The sequence below is a fragment of the Mytilus californianus genome, unplaced genomic scaffold (assembly GCF_021869535.1).
Source record: "Mytilus californianus isolate M0D057914Y unplaced genomic scaffold, xbMytCali1.0.p SCAF_4, whole genome shotgun sequence".
NCBI classification, from domain to species: domain Eukaryota; kingdom Metazoa; phylum Mollusca; class Bivalvia; order Mytilida; family Mytilidae; genus Mytilus; species Mytilus californianus.
This window is the reverse complement of record NW_026262690.1, coordinates 53,111,117-53,135,437: the sequence shown is the minus strand read 5'-3', so window position 1 is coordinate 53,135,437 and position 24,321 is coordinate 53,111,117. Positions and strand designations below refer to the sequence as shown.

The window sequence follows — 24,321 nt, the reverse complement described above, 5'->3', positions numbered from 1 at the left end:
ATGTTTATTTTTGACGTTTAAATCAAATATTTTCAACTGTCAAGATTTTGGCCTAAAAAATTTAAATATTGCAAAAATTTGCTTTTTAAGTACTCTTGAATTTAATATAATAAGTATTAAAAGCAACGGAATACTCATTTGATTTATCAGATTTATTTCAGTTATTCAAAAGTCAAATTTATATGAGCCTGTGCCTGAAAATAGAGATTTTCGAATTAAGGGAAGCCTTACATAAACATGCATTTTTTTCAACCAATTTGAAGTTTTTGAAGTTTTTTATCCATACATTATTCTTCCATATATATTAAATGTACTTTAAATGTAAAGAAAAGTTACACAAAAGCATACCACATGAGTATAAAATGGTCTTAGGCCATGTAAGACTGAGAATTATTTAGAGTCGATTTAGGCCGTAGCCCATATTTACATATAAAAATGCACACAGAGGCTATAAGAAATTGAAATTTGTTACTTTTTGCTCATTTCTATGCTAAGATGTCATGATACAAGAAGTCTAGTTGCAAAAGGACTCTTGAATTCACCTTTTTTTTGCAGACAGTATGGTCTGATGACCAGTTTTTCACTTTTCAATGGAAAACTTGCATGTAGTTTTAGTCTCATTTGGCATATATTTGAACCACTTACTATCCTAAAGAAAAAAAATTATGGTAGCATATGAAATGAATAGGGTGTACTGATCATTGTAAAGTGTTTTTTTTTACAGATTTAGTGAAATATTTGTGATGGACTACAGATTTTATGTACAAAGCTCTTCACATTTCACATACATCAAACAGGCCGTTTAACCAGGGACATAAATACAAATATTCTGCACATTTTTTCTGTGATAATATACTTTTCTCTAGATTGCGAGTTCACAAATGGTTAATTAAATTTGATTTAAGCATAGAAACACAAATATCAGGAACATAAAAAGCTGTCAGATAGAAAGTCAGCATGGCTCTTAGGCATAAAATGGAAACTGCTTTAAAATGCTTAGTTTAGCCGTATAATGCCAAAATGGGACATTTTAACAGAATTTCTGTCAAACAAAGATGTAAATCCTTTACTTTTATTGAGTTTGACAAATTGAAACCAGCAAACCATTCAGGAAAGTTGCCAAAGTACAGAATCTACATTCATGCACGGAATTCATCTCTTAGGCCCGAGAACACAGTTATTTCGTAGTGCATTTCTTTTAGACAATAAATTCAAATTAAAAAAATCGCACCTGCTCTATCTCAAAAAGATTTTTACAGTGTAGTGTACTACTATTGATACAAATAATATCAAAATTATAGAAACTTCTACCAGCTCTAACTCAAAATATTGACAATTCTGTGTTAAGGGGGGCTAAAATTCAGTTTGACAGCTTCAGACATTCTAATTTTTGACCTTTTTTAACTGGACCAAATCACTACTTAACATAAAGATTCAGCACCCAAATTTTTTTAACATGTAATTTCATCCCCTTACTTAATATTTCATGCATAAAATATCAAGAAATAAATTGGGAAAGTGTATCTATCAAAAAAAAAATGCAAGTTATACACTGTTCACACTAGGGACTATATTCGTAGACAACGAAAACCAAAGGACGATAACTGTGTCCTTGGACCTAATAGGATAGAAAGACTTGACCAATTTTAATAAAACTTTGCATTACCTAACCCTAGGCAATTATAAGATAGTTGGCCAAGTTTCATGGCCATAGAATATATATTATAGAAACTAGGGCCATTTTAATATTGAAATTTGGATGTTTATTTTTGACGTTTAAATCAAATATTTTCAACTGTCAAGATTTTGGCCTAAAAAATTTAAATATTGCAAAAATTTGCTTTTTAAGTACTCTTGAATTTAATATAATAAGTATTAAAAGCAACGGAATACTCATTTGATTTATCAGATTTATTTCAGTTATTCAAAAGTCAAATTTATATGAGCCTGTGCCTGAAAATAGAGATTTTCGAATTAAGGGAAGCCTTACATAAACATGCATTTTTTTCAACCAATTTGAAGTTTTTGAAGTTTTTTATCCATACATTATTCTTCCATATATATTAAATGTACTTTAAATGTAAAGAAAAGTTACACAAAAGCATACCACATGAGTATAAAATGGTCTTAGGCCATGTAAGACTGAGAATTATTTAGAGTCGATTTAGGCCGTAGCCCATATTTACATATAAAAATGCACACAGAGGCTATAAGAAATTGAAATTTGTTACTTTTTGCTCATTTCTATGCTAAGATGTCATGATACAAGAAGTCTAGTTGCAAAAGGACTCTTGAATTCACCTTTTTTTTGCAGACAGTATGGTCTGATGACCAGTTTTTCACTTTTCAATGGAAAACTTGCATGTAGTTTTAGTCTCATTTGGCATATATTTGAACCACTTACTATCCTAAAGAAAAAAAATTATGGTAGCATATGAAATGAATAGGGTGTACTGATCATTGTAAAGTGTTTTTTTTACAGATTTAGTGAAATATTTGTGATGGACTACAGATTTTATGTACAAAGCTCTTCACATTTCACATACATCAAACAGGCCGTTTAACCAGGGACATAAATACAAATATTCTGCACATTTTTTCTGTGATAATATACTTTTCTCTAGATTGCGAGTTCACAAATGGTTAATTAAATTTGATTTAAGCATAGAAACACAAATATCAGGAACATAAAAAGCTGTCAGATAGAAAGTCAGCATGGCTCTTAGGCATAAAATGGAAACTGCTTTAAAATGCTTAGTTTAGCCGTATAATGCCAAAATGGGACATTTTAACAGAATTTCTGTCAAACAAAGATGTAAATCCTTTACTTTTATTGAGTTTGACAAATTGAAACCAGCAAACCATTCAGGAAAGTTGCCAAAGTACAGAATCTACATTCATGCACGGAATTCATCTCTTAGGCCCGAGAACACAGTTATTTCGTAGTGCATTTCTTTTAGACAATAAATTCAAATTAAAAAAATCGCACCTGCTCTATCTCAAAAAGATTTTTACAGTGTAGTGTACTACTATTGATACAAATAATATCAAAATTATAGAAACTTCTACCAGCTCTAACTCAAAATATTGACAATTCTGTGTTAAGGGGGGCTAAAATTCAGTTTGACAGCTTCAGACATTCTAATTTTTGACCTTTTTTAACTGGACCAAATCACTACTTAACATAAAGATTCAGCACCCAAATTTTTTTAACATGTAATTTCATCCCCTTACTTAATATTTCATGCATAAAATATCAAGAAATAAATTGGGAAAGTGTATCTATCAAAAAAAAAATGCAAGTTATACACTGTTCACACTAGGGACTATATTCGTAGACAACGAAAACCAAAGGACGATAACTGTGTCCTTGGACCTAATAGGATAGAAAGACTTGACCAATTTTAATAAAACTTTGCATTACCTAACCCTAGGCAATTATAAGATAGTTGGCCAAGTTTCATGGCCATAGAATATATATTATAGAAACTAGGGCCATTTTAATATTGAAATTTGGATGTTTATTTTTGACGTTTAAATCAAATATTTTCAACTGTCAAGATTTTGGCCTAAAAAATTTAAATATTGCAAAAATTTGCTTTTTAAGTACTCTTGAATTTAATATAATAAGTATTAAAAGCAACGGAATACTCATTTGATTTATCAGATTTATTTCAGTTATTCAAAAGTCAAATTTATATGAGCCTGTGCCTGAAAATAGAGATTTTCGAATTAAGGGAAGCCTTACATAAACATGCATTTTTTTCAACCAATTTGAAGTTTTTGAAGTTTTTTATCCATACATTATTCTTCCATATATATTAAATGTACTTTAAATGTAAAGAAAAGTTACACAAAAGCATACCACATGAGTATAAAATGGTCTTAGGCCATGTAAGACTGAGAATTATTTAGAGTCGATTTAGGCCGTAGCCCATATTTACATATAAAAATGCACACAGAGGCTATAAGAAATTGAAATTTGTTACTTTTTGCTCATTTCTATGCTAAGATGTCATGATACAAGAAGTCTAGTTGCAAAAGGACTCTTGAATTCAACTTTTTTTTGCAGACAGTATGGTCTGATGACCAGTTTTTCACTTTTCAATGGAAAACTTGCATGTAGTTTTAGTCTCATTTGGCATATATTTGAACCACTTACTATCCTAAAGAAAAAAAATTATGGTAGCATATGAAATGAATAGGGTGTACTGATCATTGTAAAGTGTTTTTTTTACAGATTTAGTGAAATATTTGTGATGGACTACAGATTTTATGTACAAAGCTCTTCACATTTCACATACATCAAACAGGCCGTTTAACCAGGGACATAAATACAAATATTCTGCACATTTTTTCTGTGATAATATACTTTTCTCTAGATTGCGAGTTCACAAATGGTTAATTAAATTTGATTTAAGCATAGAAACACAAATATCAGGAACATAAAAAGCTGTCAGATAGAAAGTCAGCATGGCTCTTAGGCATAAAATGGAAACTGCTTTAAAATGCTTAGTTTAGCCGTATAATGCCAAAATGGGACATTTTAACAGAATTTCTGTCAAACAAAGATGTAAATCCTTTACTTTTATTGAGTTTGACAAATTGAAACCAGCAAACCATTCAGGAAAGTTGCCAAAGTACAGAATCTACATTCATGCACGGAATTCATCTCTTAGGCCCGAGAACACAGTTATTTCGTAGTGCATTTCTTTTAGACAATAAATTCAAATTAAAAAAATCGCACCTGCTCTATCTCAAAAAGATTTTTACAGTGTAGTGTACTACTATTGATACAAATAATATCAAAATTATAGAAACTTCTACCAGCTCTAACTCAAAATATTGACAATTCTGTGTTAAGGGGGGCTAAAATTCAGTTTGACAGCTTCAGACATTCTAATTTTTGACCTTTTTAACTGGACCAAATCACTACTTAACATAAAGATTCAGCACCCAAATTTTTTTAACATGTAATTTCATCCCCTTACTTAATATTTCATGCATAAAATATCAAGAAATAAATTGGGAAAGTGTATCTATCAAAAAAAAAATGCAAGTTATACACTGTTCACACTAGGGACTATATTCGTAGACAACGAAAACCAAAGGACGATAACTGTGTCCTTGGACCTAATAGGATAGAAAGACTTGACCAATTTTAATAAAACTTTGCATTACCTAACCCTAGGCAATTATAAGATAGTTGGCCAAGTTTCATGGCCATAGAATATATATTATAGAAACTAGGGCCATTTTAATATTGAAATTTGGATGTTTATTTTTGACGTTTAAATCAAATATTTTCAACTGTCAAGATTTTGGCCTAAAAAATTTAAATATTGCAAAAATTTGCTTTTTAAGTACTCTTGAATTTAATATAATAAGTATTAAAAGCAACGGAATACTCATTTGATTTATCAGATTTATTTCAGTTATTCAAAAGTCAAATTTATATGAGCCTGTGCCTGAAAATAGAGATTTTCGAATTAAGGGAAGCCTTACATAAACATGCATTTTTTTCAACCAATTTGAAGTTTTTGAAGTTTTTTATCCATACATTATTCTTCCATATATATTAAATGTACTTTAAATGTAAAGAAAAGTTACACAAAAGCATACCACATGAGTATAAAATGGTCTTAGGCCATGTAAGACTGAGAATTATTTAGAGTCGATTTAGGCCGTAGCCCATATTTACATATAAAAATGCACACAGAGGCTATAAGAAATTGAAATTTGTTACTTTTTGCTCATTTCTATGCTAAGATGTCATGATACAAGAAGTCTAGTTGCAAAAGGACTCTTGAATTCAACTTTTTTTTGCAGACAGTATGGTCTGATGACCAGTTTTTCACTTTTCAATGGAAAACTTGCATGTAGTTTTAGTCTCATTTGGCATATATTTGAACCACTTACTATCCTAAAGAAAAAAAATTATGGTAGCATATGAAATGAATAGGGTGTACTGATCATTGTAAAGTGTTTTTTTTACAGATTTAGTGAAATATTTGTGATGGACTACAGATTTTATGTACAAAGCTCTTCACATTTCACATACATCAAACAGGCCGTTTAACCAGGGACATAAATACAAATATTCTGCACATTTTTTCTGTGATAATATACTTTTCTCTAGATTGCGAGTTCACAAATGGTTAATTAAATTTGATTTAAGCATAGAAACACAAATATCAGGAACATAAAAAGCTGTCAGATAGAAAGTCAGCATGGCTCTTAGGCATAAAATGGAAACTGCTTTAAAATGCTTAGTTTAGCCGTATAATGCCAAAATGGGACATTTTAACAGAATTTCTGTCAAACAAAGATGTAAATCCTTTACTTTTATTGAGTTTGACAAATTGAAACCAGCAAACCATTCAGGAAAGTTGCCAAAGTACAGAATCTACATTCATGCACGGAATTCATCTCTTAGGCCCGAGAACACAGTTATTTCGTAGTGCATTTCTTTTAGACAATAAATTCAAATTAAAAAAATCGCACCTGCTCTATCTCAAAAAGATTTTTACAGTGTAGTGTACTACTATTGATACAAATAATATCAAAATTATAGAAACTTCTACCAGCTCTAACTCAAAATATTGACAATTCTGTGTTAAGGGGGGCTAAAATTCAGTTTGACAGCTTCAGACATTCTAATTTTTGACCTTTTTTAACTGGACCAAATCACTACTTAACATAAAGATTCAGCACCCAAATTTTTTTAACATGTAATTTCATCCCCTTACTTAATATTTCATGCATAAAATATCAAGAAATAAATTGGGAAAGTGTATCTATCAAAAAAAAAATGCAAGTTATACACTGTTCACACTAGGGACTATATTCGTAGACAACGAAAACCAAAGGACGATAACTGTGTCCTTGGACCTAATAGGATAGAAAGACTTGACCAATTTTAATAAAACTTTGCATTACCTAACCCTAGGCAATTATAAGATAGTTGGCCAAGTTTCATGGCCATAGAATATATATTATAGAAACTAGGGCCATTTTAATATTGAAATTTGGATGTTTATTTTTGACGTTTAAATCAAATATTTTCAACTGTCAAGATTTTGGCCTAAAAAATTTAAATATTGCAAAAATTTGCTTTTTAAGTACTCTTGAATTTAATATAATAAGTATTAAAAGCAACGGAATACTCATTTGATTTATCAGATTTATTTCAGTTATTCAAAAGTCAAATTTATATGAGCCTGTGCCTGAAAATAGAGATTTTCGAATTAAGGGAAGCCTTACATAAACATGCATTTTTTTCAACCAATTTGAAGTTTTTGAAGTTTTTTATCCATACATTATTCTTCCATATATATTAAATGTACTTTAAATGTAAAGAAAAGTTACACAAAAGCATACCACATGAGTATAAAATGGTCTTAGGCCATGTAAGACTGAGAATTATTTAGAGTCGATTTAGGCCGTAGCCCATATTTACATATAAAAATGCACACAGAGGCTATAAGAAATTGAAATTTGTTACTTTTTGCTCATTTCTATGCTAAGATGTCATGATACAAGAAGTCTAGTTGCAAAAGGACTCTTGAATTCAACTTTTTTTTGCAGACAGTATGGTCTGATGACCAGTTTTTCACTTTTCAATGGAAAACTTGCATGTAGTTTTAGTCTCATTTGGCATATATTTGAACCACTTACTATCCTAAAGAAAAAAAATTATGGTAGCATATGAAATGAATAGGGTGTACTGATCATTGTAAAGTGTTTTTTTTACAGATTTAGTGAAATATTTGTGATGGACTACAGATTTTATGTACAAAGCTCTTCACATTTCACATACATCAAACAGGCCGTTTAACCAGGGACATAAATACAAATATTCTGCACATTTTTTCTGTGATAATATACTTTTCTCTAGATTGCGAGTTCACAAATGGTTAATTAAATTTGATTTAAGCATAGAAACACAAATATCAGGAACATAAAAAGCTGTCAGATAGAAAGTCAGCATGGCTCTTAGGCATAAAATGGAAACTGCTTTAAAATGCTTAGTTTAGCCGTATAATGCCAAAATGGGACATTTTAACAGAATTTCTGTCAAACAAAGATGTAAATCCTTTACTTTTATTGAGTTTGACAAATTGAAACCAGCAAACCATTCAGGAAAGTTGCCAAAGTACAGAATCTACATTCATGCACGGAATTCATCTCTTAGGCCCGAGAACACAGTTATTTCGTAGTGCATTTCTTTTAGACAATAAATTCAAATTAAAAAAATCGCACCTGCTCTATCTCAAAAAGATTTTTACAGTGTAGTGTACTACTATTGATACAAATAATATCAAAATTATAGAAACTTCTACCAGCTCTAACTCAAAATATTGACAATTCTGTGTTAAGGGGGGCTAAAATTCAGTTTGACAGCTTCAGACATTCTAATTTTTGACCTTTTTTAACTGGACCAAATCACTACTTAACATAAAGATTCAGCACCCAAATTTTTTTAACATGTAATTTCATCCCCTTACTTAATATTTCATGCATAAAATATCAAGAAATAAATTGGGAAAGTGTATCTATCAAAAAAAAAATGCAAGTTATACACTGTTCACACTAGGGACTATATTCGTAGACAACGAAAACCAAAGGACGATAATTGTGTCCTTGGACCTAATAGGATAGAAAGACTTGACCAATTTTAATAAAACTTTGCATTACCTAACCCTAGGCAATTATAAGATAGTTGGCCAAGTTTCATGGCCATAGAATATATATTATAGAAACTAGGGCCATTTTAATATTGAAATTTGGATGTTTATTTTTGACGTTTAAATCAAATATTTTCAACTGTCAAGATTTTGGCCTAAAAAATTTAAATATTGCAAAAATTTGCTTTTTAAGTACTCTTGAATTTAATATAATAAGTATTAAAAGCAACGGAATACTCATTTGATTTATCAGATTTATTTCAGTTATTCAAAAGTCAAATTTATATGAGCCTGTGCCTGAAAATAGAGATTTTCGAATTAAGGGAAGCCTTACATAAACATGCATTTTTTTCAACCAATTTGAAGTTTTTGAAGTTTTTTATCCATACATTATTCTTCCATATATATTAAATGTACTTTAAATGTAAAGAAAAGTTACACAAAAGCATACCACATGAGTATAAAATGGTCTTAGGCCATGTAAGACTGAGAATTATTTAGAGTCGATTTAGGCCGTAGCCCATATTTACATATAAAAATGCACACAGAGGCTATAAGAAATTGAAATTTGTTACTTTTTGCTCATTTCTATGCTAAGATGTCATGATACAAGAAGTCTAGTTGCAAAAGGACTCTTGAATTCAACTTTTTTTTGCAGACAGTATGGTCTGATGACCAGTTTTTCACTTTTCAATGGAAAACTTGCATGTAGTTTTAGTCTCATTTGGCATATATTTGAACCACTTACTATCCTAAAGAAAAAAAATTATGGTAGCATATGAAATGAATAGGGTGTACTGATCATTGTAAAGTGTTTTTTTTACAGATTTAGTGAAATATTTGTGATGGACTACAGATTTTATGTACAAAGCTCTTCACATTTCACATACATCAAACAGGCCGTTTAACCAGGGACATAAATACAAATATTCTGCACATTTTTTCTGTGATAATATACTTTTCTCTAGATTGCGAGTTCACAAATGGTTAATTAAATTTGATTTAAGCATAGAAACACAAATATCAGGAACATAAAAAGCTGTCAGATAGAAAGTCAGCATGGCTCTTAGGCATAAAATGGAAACTGCTTTAAAATGCTTAGTTTAGCCGTATAATGCCAAAATGGGACATTTTAACAGAATTTCTGTCAAACAAAGATGTAAATCCTTTACTTTTATTGAGTTTGACAAATTGAAACCAGCAAACCATTCAGGAAAGTTGCCAAAGTACAGAATCTACATTCATGCACGGAATTCATCTCTTAGGCCCGAGAACACAGTTATTTCGTAGTGCATTTCTTTTAGACAATAAATTCAAATTAAAAAAATCGCACCTGCTCTATCTCAAAAAGATTTTTACAGTGTAGTGTACTACTATTGATACAAATAATATCAAAATTATAGAAACTTCTACCAGCTCTAACTCAAAATATTGACAATTCTGTGTTAAGGGGGGCTAAAATTCAGTTTGACAGCTTCAGACATTCTAATTTTTGACCTTTTTTAACTGGACCAAATCACTACTTAACATAAAGATTCAGCACCCAAATTTTTTTAACATGTAATTTCATCCCCTTACTTAATATTTCATGCATAAAATATCAAGAAATAAATTGGGAAAGTGTATCTATCAAAAAAAAAATGCAAGTTATACACTGTTCACACTAGGGACTATATTCGTAGACAACGAAAACCAAAGGACGATAATTGTGTCCTTGGACCTAATAGGATAGAAAGACTTGACCAATTTTAATAAAACTTTGCATTACCTAACCCTAGGCAATTATAAGATAGTTGGCCAAGTTTCATGGCCATAGAATATATATTATAGAAACTAGGGCCATTTTAATATTGAAATTTGGATGTTTATTTTTGACGTTTAAATCAAATATTTTCAACTGTCAAGATTTTGGCCTAAAAAATTTAAATATTGCAAAAATTTGCTTTTTAAGTACTCTTGAATTTAATATAATAAGTATTAAAAGCAACGGAATACTCATTTGATTTATCAGATTTATTTCAGTTATTCAAAAGTCAAATTTATATGAGCCTGTGCCTGAAAATAGAGATTTTCGAATTAAGGGAAGCCTTACATAAACATGCATTTTTTTCAACCAATTTGAAGTTTTTGAAGTTTTTTATCCATACATTATTCTTCCATATATATTAAATGTACTTTAAATGTAAAGAAAAGTTACACAAAAGCATACCACATGAGTATAAAATGGTCTTAGGCCATGTAAGACTGAGAATTATTTAGAGTCGATTTAGGCCGTAGCCCATATTTACATATAAAAATGCACACAGAGGCTATAAGAAATTGAAATTTGTTACTTTTTGCTCATTTCTATGCTAAGATGTCATGATACAAGAAGTCTAGTTGCAAAAGGACTCTTGAATTCAACTTTTTTTTGCAGACAGTATGGTCTGATGACCAGTTTTTCACTTTTCAATGGAAAACTTGCATGTAGTTTTAGTCTCATTTGGCATATATTTGAACCACTTACTATCCTAAAGAAAAAAAATTATGGTAGCATATGAAATGAATAGGGTGTACTGATCATTGTAAAGTGTTTTTTTTACAGATTTAGTGAAATATTTGTGATGGACTACAGATTTTATGTACAAAGCTCTTCACATTTCACATACATCAAACAGGCCGTTTAACCAGGGACATAAATACAAATATTCTGCACATTTTTTCTGTGATAATATACTTTTCTCTAGATTGCGAGTTCACAAATGGTTAATTAAATTTGATTTAAGCATAGAAACACAAATATCAGGAACATAAAAAGCTGTCAGATAGAAAGTCAGCATGGCTCTTAGGCATAAAATGGAAACTGCTTTAAAATGCTTAGTTTAGCCGTATAATGCCAAAATGGGACATTTTAACAGAATTTCTGTCAAACAAAGATGTAAATCCTTTACTTTTATTGAGTTTGACAAATTGAAACCAGCAAACCATTCAGGAAAGTTGCCAAAGTACAGAATCTACATTCATGCACGGAATTCATCTCTTAGGCCCGAGAACACAGTTATTTCGTAGTGCATTTCTTTTAGACAATAAATTCAAATTAAAAAAATCGCACCTGCTCTATCTCAAAAAGATTTTTACAGTGTAGTGTACTACTATTGATACAAATAATATCAAAATTATAGAAACTTCTACCAGCTCTAACTCAAAATATTGACAATTCTGTGTTAAGGGGGGCTAAAATTCAGTTTGACAGCTTCAGACATTCTAATTTTTGACCTTTTTTAACTGGACCAAATCACTACTTAACATAAAGATTCAGCACCCAAATTTTTTTAACATGTAATTTCATCCCCTTACTTAATATTTCATGCATAAAATATCAAGAAATAAATTGGGAAAGTGTATCTATCAAAAAAAAAAATGCAAGTTATACACTGTTCACACTAGGGACTATATTCGTAGACAACGAAAACCAAAGGACGATAACTGTGTCCTTGGACCTAATAGGATAGAAAGACTTGACCAATTTTAATAAAACTTTGCATTACCTAACCCTAGGCAATTATAAGATAGTTGGCCAAGTTTCATGGCCATAGAATATATATTATAGAAACTAGGGCCATTTTAATATTGAAATTTGGATGTTTATTTTTGACGTTTAAATCAAATATTTTCAACTGTCAAGATTTTGGCCTAAAAAATTTAAATATTGCAAAAATTTGCTTTTTAAGTACTCTTGAATTTAATATAATAAGTATTAAAAGCAACGGAATACTCATTTGATTTATCAGATTTATTTCAGTTATTCAAAAGTCAAATTTATATGAGCCTGTGCCTGAAAATAGAGATTTTCGAATTAAGGGAAGCCTTACATAAACATGCATTTTTTTCAACCAATTTGAAGTTTTTGAAGTTTTTCATCCATACATTATTCTTCCATATATATTAAATGTACTTTAAATGTAAAGAAAAGTTACACAAAAGCATACCACATGAGTATAAAATGTTCTTAGGCCATGTAAGACTGAGAATTATTTAGAGTCGATTTAGGCCGTAGCCCATATTTACATATAAAAATGCACACAGAGGCTATAAGAAATTGAAATTTGTTACTTTTTGCTCATTTCTATGCTAAGATGTCATGATACAAGAAGTCTAGTTGCAAAAGGACACTTGAATTCAACTTTTTTTTGCAGACAGTATGGTCTGATGACCAGTTTTTCACTTTTCAATGGAAAACTTGCATGTAGTTTTAGTCTCATTTGGCATATATTTTAACCACTTACTATCCTAAAGAAAAAAAATTATGGTAGCATATGCAATGAATAGGGTGTACTGATCATTGTAAAGTGCTTTTTTTACAGATTTAGTGAAATATTTGTGATGGACTACAGATTTTATGTACAAAGCTCTTCACATTTCACATACATCAAACAGGCCGTTTAACCAGGGACATAAATACAAATATTCTGCACATTTTTTCTGTGATAATATACTTTTCTCTAGATTGCGAGTTCACAAATGGTTAATTAAATTTGATTTAAGCATAGAAACACAAATATCAGGAACATAAAAAGCTGTCAGATAGAAAGTCAGCATGGCTCTTAGGCATAAAATGGAAACTGCTTTAAAATGCTTAGTTTAGCCGTATAATGCCAAAATGGGACATTTTAACAGAATTTCTGTCAAACAAAGATGTAAATCCTTTACTTTTATTGAGTTTGACAAATTGAAACCAGCAAACCATTCAGGAAAGTTGCCAAAGTACAGAATCTACATTCATGCACGGAATTCATCTCTTAGGCCCGAGAACACAGTTATTTCGTAGTGCATTTCTTTTAGACAATAAATTCAAATTAAAAAAATCGCACCTGCTCTATCTCAAAAAGATTTTTACAGTGTAGTGTACTACTATTGATACAAATAATATCAAAATTATAGAAACTTCTACCAGCTCTAACTCAAAATATTGACAATTCTGTGTTAAGGGGGGCTAAAATTCAGTTTGACAGCTTCAGACATTCTAATTTTTGACCTTTTTTAACTGGACCAAATCACTACTTAACATAAAGATTCAGCACCCAAATTTTTTTAACATGTAATTTCATCCCCTTACTTAATATTTCATGCATAAAATATCAAGAAATAAATTGGGAAAGTGTATCTATCAAAAAAAAAATGCAAGTTATACACTGTTCACACTAGGGACTATATTCGTAGACAACGAAAACCAAAGGACGATAACTGTGTCCTTGGACCTAATAGGATAGAAAGACTTGACCAATTTTAATAAAACTTTGCATTACCTAACCCTAGGCAATTATAAGATAGTTGGCCAAGTTTCATGGCCATAGAATATATATTATAGAAACTAGGGCCATTTTAATATTGAAATTTGGATGTTTATTTTTGACGTTTAAATCAAATATTTTCAACTGTCAAGATTTTGGCCTAAAAAATTTAAATATTGCAAAAATTTGCTTTTTAAGTACTCTTGAATTTAATATAATAAGTATTAAAAGCAACGGAATACTCATTTGATTTATCAGATTTATTTCAGTTATTCAAAAGTCAAATTTATATGAGCCTGTGCCTGAAAATAGAGATTTTCGAATTAAGGGAAGCCTTACATAAACATGCATTTTTTTCAACCAATTTGAAGTTTTTGAAGTTTTTCATCCATACATTATTCTTCCATATATATTAAATGTACTTTAAATGTAAAGAAAAGTTACACAAAAGCATACCACATGAGTATAAAATGTTCTAGGCCATGTAAGACTGAGAATTATTTAGAGTCGATTTAGGCCGTAGCCCATATTTACATATAAAAATGCACACAGAGGCTATAAGAAATTGAAATTTGTTACTTTTTGCTCATTTCTATGCTAAGATGTCATGATACAAGAAGTCTAGTTGCAAAAGGACACTTGAATTCAACTTTTTTTTGCAGACAGTATGGTCTGATGACCAGTTTTTCACTTTTCAATGGAAAACTTGCATGTAGTTTTAGTCTCATTTGGCATATATGTTAACCACTTACTATCCTAAAGAAAAAAAATTATGGTAGCATATGCAATGAATAGGGTGTACTGATCATTGTAAAGTGCTTTTTTTACAGATTTAGTGAAATATTTGTGATGGACTACAGATTTTATGTACAAAGCTCTTCACATTTCACATACATCAAACAGGCCGTTTAACCAGGGACATAAATACAAATATTCTGCACATTTTTTCTGTGATAATATACTTTTCTCTAGATTGCGAGTTCACAAATGGTTAATTAAATTTGATTTAAGCATAGAAACACAAATATCAGGAACATAAAAAGCTGTCAGATAGAAAGTCAGCATGGCTCTTAGGCATAAAATGGAAACTGCTTTAAAATGCTTAGTTTAGCCGTATAATGCCAAAATGGGACATTTTAACAGAATTTCTGTCAAACAAAGATGTAAATCCTTTACTTTTATTGAGTTTGACAAATTGAAACCAGCAAACCATTCAGGAAAGTTGCCGAAGTACAGAATCTACATTCACGGAATTCATCTCTTAGGCCCGAGAACACAGTTATTTCGTAGTGCATTTATTTTAGACAATAAATTCAAATTAAAAAAATCGCACCTGCTTTATCTCAAAAAGATTTTTACAGTGTAGTGTACTACTATTGATACAAATAATATCAAAATTATAGAAACTTCTACCAGCTCTAACTCAAAATATTGACAATTCTGTGTTAAGGGGGGCTAAAATTCAGTTTGACAGCTTCAGACATTCTAATTTTTGACCTTTTTTAACTGGACCAAATCACTACTTAACATAAAGATTCAGCACCCAAATTGTTTTAACATGTAATTTCATCCCCTTACTTAATATTTCATGCATAAAATATCAAGAAATAAATTGGGAAAGTGTATCTATCAAAAAAAAAATGCAAGTTATACACTGTTCACACTAGGGACTATATTCGTAGACAACGAAAACCAAAGGACGATAACTGTGTCCTTGGACCTAATAGGATAGAAAGACTTGACCAATTTTAATAAAACTTTGCATTACCTTACCCTAGGCAATTATAAGATAGTTGGCCAAGTTTCATGGCCATAGAATATATATTATAGAAACTAGGGCCATTTTAATATTGAAATTTGGATGTTTATTTTTGACGTTTAAATCAAATATTTTCAACTGTCAAGATTTTGGCCTAAAAAATTTAAATATTGCAAAAATTTGCTTTTTAAGTACTCTTGAATTTAATATAATAAGTATTAAAAGCAACGGAATACTCATTTGATTTATCAGATTTATTACAGTTATTCAAAAGTCAAATTTATATGAGCCTGTACCTGAAAATAGAGATTTTCGAATTAAGGGAAGCCTTACATAAACATGCATTTTTTTCAACCAATTTGAAGTTTTTGAAGTTTTTTATCCATACATTATTCTTCCATATATATTAAATGTACTTTAAATGTAAAGAAAAGTTACAAAAAAGCATACCACATGAGTATAAAATGGTCTTAGGCCATGTAAGACTGAAAATTATTTAGAGTCGATTTAGGCCGTAGCCCATATTTACATATAAAAATGCACACAGAGGCTATAAGAAATTGAAATTTGTTACTTTTTGCTCATTTCTATGCTAAGATGTCATGATACAAGAAGTCTAGTTGCAAAAGGACTCTTGAATTCAACTTTTTTTTGCAGACAGTATGGTCTGATGACCAGTTTTTCACTTTTCAATGGAAAACTTGCATGTAGTTTTAGTCTCATTTGGCCTATATTTGAACCACTTACTATCCTAAAGAAAAAAAATTATGGTAGCATATGAAATGAATAGGGTGTACTGATCATTGTAAAGTGTTTTTTTTTACAGATTTAGTGAAATATTTGTGATGGACTACAGATTTTATGTACAAAGCTCTTCACATTTCACATACATCAAACAGGCCGTTTAACCAGGGACATAAATACAAATATTCTGCACATTTTTTCTGTGATAATATACTTTTCTCTAGATTGCGAGTTCACAAATGGTTAATTAAATTTGATTTAAGCATAGAAACACAAATATCAGGAACATAAAAAGCTGTCAGATAGAAAGTCAGCATGGCTCTTTGGCATAAAATGGAAACTGCTTTAAAATGCTTATTTTAGCCGTATAATGCCAAAATGGGACATTTTAACAGAATTTCTGTCAAACAAAGATGTAAATCCTTTACTTTTATTGAGTTTGACAAATTGAAACCAGCAAACCATTCAGGAAAGTTGCCAAAGTACAGAATCTACATTCACGGAATTCATCTCTTAGGCCCGAGAACACAGTTATTTCGTAGTGCATTTCTTTTAGACAATAAATTCAAATTAAAAAAATCGCACCTGCTCTATCTCAAAAAGATTTTTACAGTGTAGTGTACTACTATTGATACAAATAATATCAAAATTATAGAAACTTCTACCAGCTCTAACTCAAAATATTGACAATTCTGTGTTAAGGGGGGCTAAAATTCAGTTTGACATCTTCAGACATTCTAATTTTTGACCTTTTTTAACTGGACCAAATCACTACTTAACATAAAGATTCAGCACCCAAACTTTTTTAACATGTAATTTCATCCCCTTACTTAATATTTCATGCATAAAATATCAAGAAATAAATTGGGAAAGTGTATCAAAAAAAAAATGCAAGTTATACACTGTTCACACTAGGGACTATATTCGTAGACAACGAAAACCAAAGGATGATAACTGTGTCCTTGGACCAGGAAATGCAAGCTCTGGAATATCGTATCAAGGTAAGGAAGGGTAAGCAGATCTTGATCCACATGTGGCACCCGTCGTGCTGCTCATGTAAGTACAAACCCGGTAATAAGTCTAACTCGGTAGTATACGTTCGAGAAAATTGGACGGGATTGTGGTTACAACAATTGGATCATATCTGTCGTCATCTGTGAAACAGTTACATGTATTTCATAACGGTCAACCAACTCGTGATGGCGTCAGTAAAATTTCCGAAGGGATGGTTTCAACTTGGTTCAAAAGCTTTCTTGTAAGCAGCAACCCTCTATCAAGAAAATCAAGATGGGAAATGCCACCTCTGGAATATCGTATCAAATAGGAGATAGATACTCCATATAAAGGTGTTGCTGGGATGTTGCTACATTGAAATGGGAAAGTTTACAATTGGGAGGCTGAAATCATCTCTGTTGTCGCAAAGTTTTGTTCTCGACCGACCGACCATCATTGTCAATTTGTAGATGTAAGTCAAGATATAACCTAATATTTGTTAAATACTTACAAACATTGCCTCAAATGACTACAATGATTTCTTCATACTTTTCATCTGTAGTCACAGATATGATAAGGCTGGATTACGATTGTGTGTTCCATGAAACAAGAAAAGAGGAATACATATGTATCTCTTCCTAAAACGCTTTTTTAAAGATTTTTTTCAATTTACTTATGTGTTCCTTAAAAGCTATAGTTTTTTAGTAACACCAATCATGTTCTCTTTTACAGATAAACACTTTAAGGATTATTGTGGACAAGGTCGGTTCGAGCGTCACTGATGAGTCTTTTGTAGACGAAACGCGCGTCTGGCGCAAATACAAAATTTCAATCCTGGTATCTATGATGAGTTTATTTTCACTTTATAACGTTTTATAAATACTTTTTGAAAATGAGGGGAAGTTATGGGCGGGCAGCAGACGAGTCAATAAAAGAGAGGCTAAAGATACGAAAGGGACATTCAAACTCATTAGTCGTAAACAAACCGATGCCATTAGTTTTCTCATTTTAATTGTTTCATATGTTTCATGTCGGTGCCTTTTATAGCCGACTATACCGTATGGGTTGTTCTCATTGTTTAAGACTACACGGTTACCTATATTGCTTATATCCACTTTATTTGAACTCTGGTGGATAGTTGTCTCATTGGCAATCATATTACATCTCCTGATTTTTTGATATTGATAACGCCAGTGCCAAGAGACAAACAACAGCATACAAAATACAACACAGAAAACAAAGTACTGAGCAACACGAACCTCAACACAACAAAACCAATATATGACATATATCGTTATGAACCGATAGGCCACTTAAACTCATATCTAGCAAGAAGCGCGTTCACGCTTCATGCAAAATGTTTCCACTTCTTGCTTTCATTTATGTTAAATTAGAAATGAATATTATTCAATTCTATATCGAAAGAATTGGACTTATTTAACCCAATGACTAGATTCCAATGTCAATCATATTTAAAGAATATGAATTATTCTCATGAACATTTTGTCATATCGAACTTGAAGTAAATTTGAAACGACAGTATTACATATGGTTCTGTAGTTCCTAATTAATTACAATATATTACAATTCATTTTTTTTCAAATATGGTAACATTTCAATAATAGCCTTTGGTGACGTGTATATATGATGAAACATTTTAAGGAAGAAGGTAATGATTCTTGTAGCAATGTTCTGCTTGGACTTCATAAACCAAACCTACAACGCAAGAAAATGTTAATTAACAAGCATGCATACTTGTAAATAAATAATATATTATCATAGATTTGTCATATTTAGTTATAGATACATTTGATTGCATACATGCATTTATTGACTGTGTAAATAATAGGATACAAGACATGTCAAAGAGCGTTTTCTTGACAGTTGAACGACTTCAGATTATACATTTTTTATGGGAAGATTTTTGACTTTCCAGCGAAGATCGGCTGTCACAAAGTTATGTTCTATCTAGTCATATACTTGTATTTCGAGTCGATTGGACGTTGATGAAAGAGTTAAAAAAAAACAAAAAGACTGTAATGCAAGCTGCTGAAATGATGTACTTGAATTAGGTTACAAATAGATGTCGAACAACCACAAGTACCTTGACTAAGAGGCAACCAACCGACAACATATCTGATCAAGTTAACTACTGACAAGAAACAATTCATGTGTGCACAGAGGAAAGGGCGTCGATAAAGCGATAAGTAAGCGGAAACATCTTTGTTCTATCACTTAGTTAGTATGAGTAAATCGTAAATAAAATAAAGAAAGAACTCATCATATACCAGGCTTATAATTTGTACGAAAATGATTGATAATAAATCTATTATCATTGTCATATTATCGCATAATGCAAATGTTAAGTTTTAAAGCAGAACTCATATTACCAATATATAAATTAACAGTGCATAGAAAGTTTATAGAATATTCTATCCCAAGAAAATACAAATACAACACCATTACAATTCTTTATCACAACGTGTCTCTTTTAAATCATTCTTGGAATCGTTTTGTTCATTTTCCATGCTATCATTGATAGGAATTCTGGGGAATTTATTGTATCACTGCCTGCAAGGAAGACGTGTTCAATGTGAAAGAGATAAACTTTTTGATGAGTTTTATGTACTATTAATATTTTCTGTGATTGTCCCTGCTTCACGTATAAACTTGCTTGAATGTTTATCTTAACTTAAGTGTTGCCATACACGCCTCTTGATTTTTTAAGCTAACCTCTTTTCACAGACGTTTCCAAATAACTTCTTTAATTTTTTGATGTATGACAGTGATCACATTTTAATATAGTGATTACTTCATTCTTCTAACAGGACCGACATATCTTTTACGAATAAACGAATTTATGAGATATATCTCACTGAGGCACAAAACACCTCTCATACGATACCATGCTTATAATTTGGTTCGAAGGACGTGCATTTAGATAGCAGAAGACTAATCAAAGACGCAGGAATCAAAATCAATAATCCAAAAAATCCAAAAAAATGAGGCCATCTATGCATGTGAGACTAAAAACCTTTGTGTTTCGAATAATCATATGGTATTACAGAATAAAAAGCTCAGGTGCAATTATGAGCCATATTAAATATTACTCACACTAACTGAATGAAAGCTCAATTTACTAAATCTACTTGTGAAAAAAATCATGCCATAAACCTTTCGGGATATAAAGTTCTCAATGTACTTTATCTACGTACCTTGTTTGACCTTTTTAACTTTTTTGATTCGAGCGTCACTGATGTGTCTTTGTTTAGACGAAACGCAAGTTTTGCGTATGCAATTATCTTTTTTGAATTGTTAATACATTATGCAAACGCTATCATTCTGAAAGCTTTACTATCATGAGTATATAAATCATATCTATAACAGTAGCAATAGTAGTGATGTGTCTTTAATGTATAACTTTCTTTTGACTCGCATAGAATACATATAGTAAGGTGCACGAAATGCAAGTTATATAATATTTTGGCCCATAACCTCACTTAAGAAACATTAATTGTCGAATTGCGAATCTGGAGCAGTAGTATTGGTATCGTTTAATGTAATAACTACATTTACAAATCCGTATTCAATAAATAGATAAATACCACCTGCGTCTTCTACATTTATCATATTATTTTGGAGTTCTACTTCTGTAGGATTGTATCCAAGAGATCTCATAACTTTTCCCAGATCTTTTGTTGGAATTGTTCCGTCGCCATCTTTGTCATATAAACTGAATCTCTCTTCAAAGTCTATAAATCAGAATTACACTTAACTGCAGTCAGGCTTGGAGATAGGTCCCGCGACATAAGCATTTAAACAATCTTAATTAGATCAACTCGTAATAAAATGCTCGTTGTCATTTGTCAATTAAAACCTTCGACCTCACATAAACATTTATTACTATTTGCACTAGTTCTTCGTCTTAATTTTTTAAATTTAATAACAAAGGTTCTTTTATAGGTGAAATATAGAATCATACCACTGAAACATATATTGACAATTATCAACACTTCCATGACAATACTTTCTCCACTCAAATAGTTCTAGATTTACCTCGTACACGTGTTCAATTTGTAAAGTTACACCATAATGTGTTTGCATTGAGACATGAATAAAACAAATTGGTGATGTTGGGTAAAAGAGAGGCGAAGGATACCAAAGGGACATTCAAACTCATAAGTCGAAAATGAAACTGACAACGCCATGGCTAAAAGAATAAGACAAACAGACAAACAACAGTACATAAAACACAACATAGAAAACCAAAGAACGAGCAACACGAACCCCACCAATAACTGGGGGTGATCTCAGGTGCTCCGGAAGGGTAAGCAGATCCTGCTCGACATGTGGCACCCGTCGTGCTACAAGTACAAACTCGGTGATATGTCTAATTCGGTAGGTCACATTCGAGGGAAAGGGGACGAGATAGTAGTTAAGACAATTGGAACATATCTGTCGTCATATGTGAAACAGATATTCCATAACGGTCAACCAACTCGTGATGGCGTCACGAATTTACGAAAGGATGATTTCAACTTCACCACTTGGAATTCTTGATTTCATAGCGTCCTTGTGAGCAGCAACCCTCTATCAAGGAAATCATGATAGGAAATACAAGCCCTGGAATATCGTATCAACTGGGAGATATATACTCCGCGCTTCTGGAATTTTGCTACAAAGAAATGGAAAGTTCACAATTGGGAAGCTGAAATCATCTTTTTGGTCGTAAATTTTGTTTTCAACCGACCTTTATTGTCAATTTCTAGATGTAAGTCAAGATATGTGGCAGACTTAACTGTATCTGATGTATACTTTATCTCAAGTTCGATGGGACAGATTACGTACATGAGACCGTTTCTAACGACAAAAACACATAGTACAGATATGGCCGATTTTACAGTACATATGCTAGTGCAATAAATTGTTCAAATTTCATATTTTATCGTCAGCATAAATTTTTTTTAGATATTTTATATTTCATGAAAATAATCCTATTTCAGTGAATAAAAAGTAAAATAACAAAAATACCGAACTCCAAGAAAAATTCAAAACGGAAAGTCGTTTATCAAATGGCAAAACCAAAAGCTCAGTCACATCAAACGAATGGAAAACAACTGTCATATTTCTGACTTGGTACAGACATTTCCTTATGTAGAAAATAGTTGATTAAATCTGGTTTTCTGGCTAGCTAAACCTCTCACTTGTATGACAGTCGCATATAATTCCATTATTCCATTTCAATGTGTAGATATGTAATAAAGTAGAGAGGGTAGAAATATCGCGTATATCAATAACACTTGACCGTTTAGCAAATGAAAGTATGAATCACTATGACTTAAATTTTACATCATGGCAAAATCCAGTAGCTGACAAAAGCATGGAAGTTTTGGGTTTTGGGATTCGACGTGTAATAAGAGAGGTTTAAGTGAGATTTTTCTTGATTTAGTTTACTTGATTAAAATAAATCTTGAGAAAGATGGACTAATTCCAGTTCCCTCCATCTGAATCCGTTAATGCATTATTGTTAAACACTCCGTCCTGATTACATTGTTACTCGTGCTTAAAAACAACGGCATATTAATGAAATTTTGTTTAACGAGGTAATAACCACTTGCAGGTATTAACATTGCTCTCAGTTTCGAAAGAAAATGGGGGTATTTTATTAATATCTTAATTTCATTATTTTATGATTACTTAGGTATCTATTTTGAAAGAAAAATCCACTCGCAAATATTCTACAAAACTATATTTTTCATTCTGCCGGTATTTTTGTCGTAGAATGAAATAAAATTTTCTGATACATTTCGACCCCTCTTTTACCAAACAGGCATTCATTTCATCTTATTTTCGCAGTAACCATTGTCCATCGACTGTGTCTGTTCACGTGCACAATACGATAATTGTTGTTTTGTTTGTATCTTTCGGTCAATTAGATAGGACGTTATAATTTGTTCGATTGATTGTGATACGTTATAAGGTTATTTCTCAATCACCAAACGCTTAGCTCAACTGTGTTTCGGTGAATTTTCATTGTAGAATGAAAACAAAAGGGAAATGTGCAACCCATTACAGTTTATTCGTATTGAACCTTATTATTTGTTAATACGACATTTTAAATTTTACTGACATGTCTAGACTATAACCTATGATAATTGTATCCCGTCAGTGTGAAAGGAAGTTTAAAGTTGTACATGCATTCATGCATATATATTTCATAATCAGGTACACTTTCATTTTTTGTTGCATAAAACATTAAAGAATATATTCTCGCAAGTATTACATTTTGACCCCTCTCTTCGAAAGTCGACGACCAAGCATTACACAAACATTCATTCAAATCATTTCATATATGTAGTAACATAGTACATTCCATTGTCGGTTCTCTGAGATGATTTATTTGCACAATACAATAATGTTGTCTTTCTGCCAAAGAAATGGGACTTTACATTTTGCCTGACTGCAGTTCAGAATAAATCTCAACAAAATCTTCAATTTGTTAGGAGAATTGTTTTACAGAAATGCCTACCAAATAAATGGCCATATAATTTATTCCTATGATAGATAGAAGCTTAAGGAATAATTCAATTACATATACACCGTTTTTTTTTAGAGTAACCAATATCAATGAACCGAAAAGTAATTCACATAACAAGCACAAATGTAAGAAAAAATTATACAACTAAATATCAGTCTTTCCTTATAATGATATCTTGTTACCAACAAAATCAACATTCCAAGGTTACCAACCTTTAATTTGTTCTTCTGTCAGCTGTTCACCCTGAAATATCACAGAAATAGTGGTTTCGGAAATACGATAGACTTTTCCCACTAAACTTGATACGTATACGTACTAAAACACCAACGA

At 31.2% G+C, this 24,321-nt stretch overlaps 1 long non-coding RNA gene across 2 annotated transcripts in view; it reads right to left on the bottom strand.

The window, feature by feature from the left end:
• The window catches only part of LOC127738255 (uncharacterized), a 39,381-nt gene that overhangs the window by 13,723 nt on the left and 1,337 nt on the right, over positions 1 to 24,321 (bottom strand). For both annotated transcript variants that reach the window (XR_007999970.1, XR_007999969.1), the window contains exons 2-4: positions 24,204 to 24,234; positions 21,059 to 21,205; positions 17,965 to 19,169 (exon numbers count right to left, since the gene is read on the bottom strand). This is a non-coding gene — a long non-coding RNA (uncharacterized LOC127738255). The remainder of the gene's footprint in view (positions 1 to 17,964; positions 19,170 to 21,058; positions 21,206 to 24,203; positions 24,235 to 24,321) is intronic.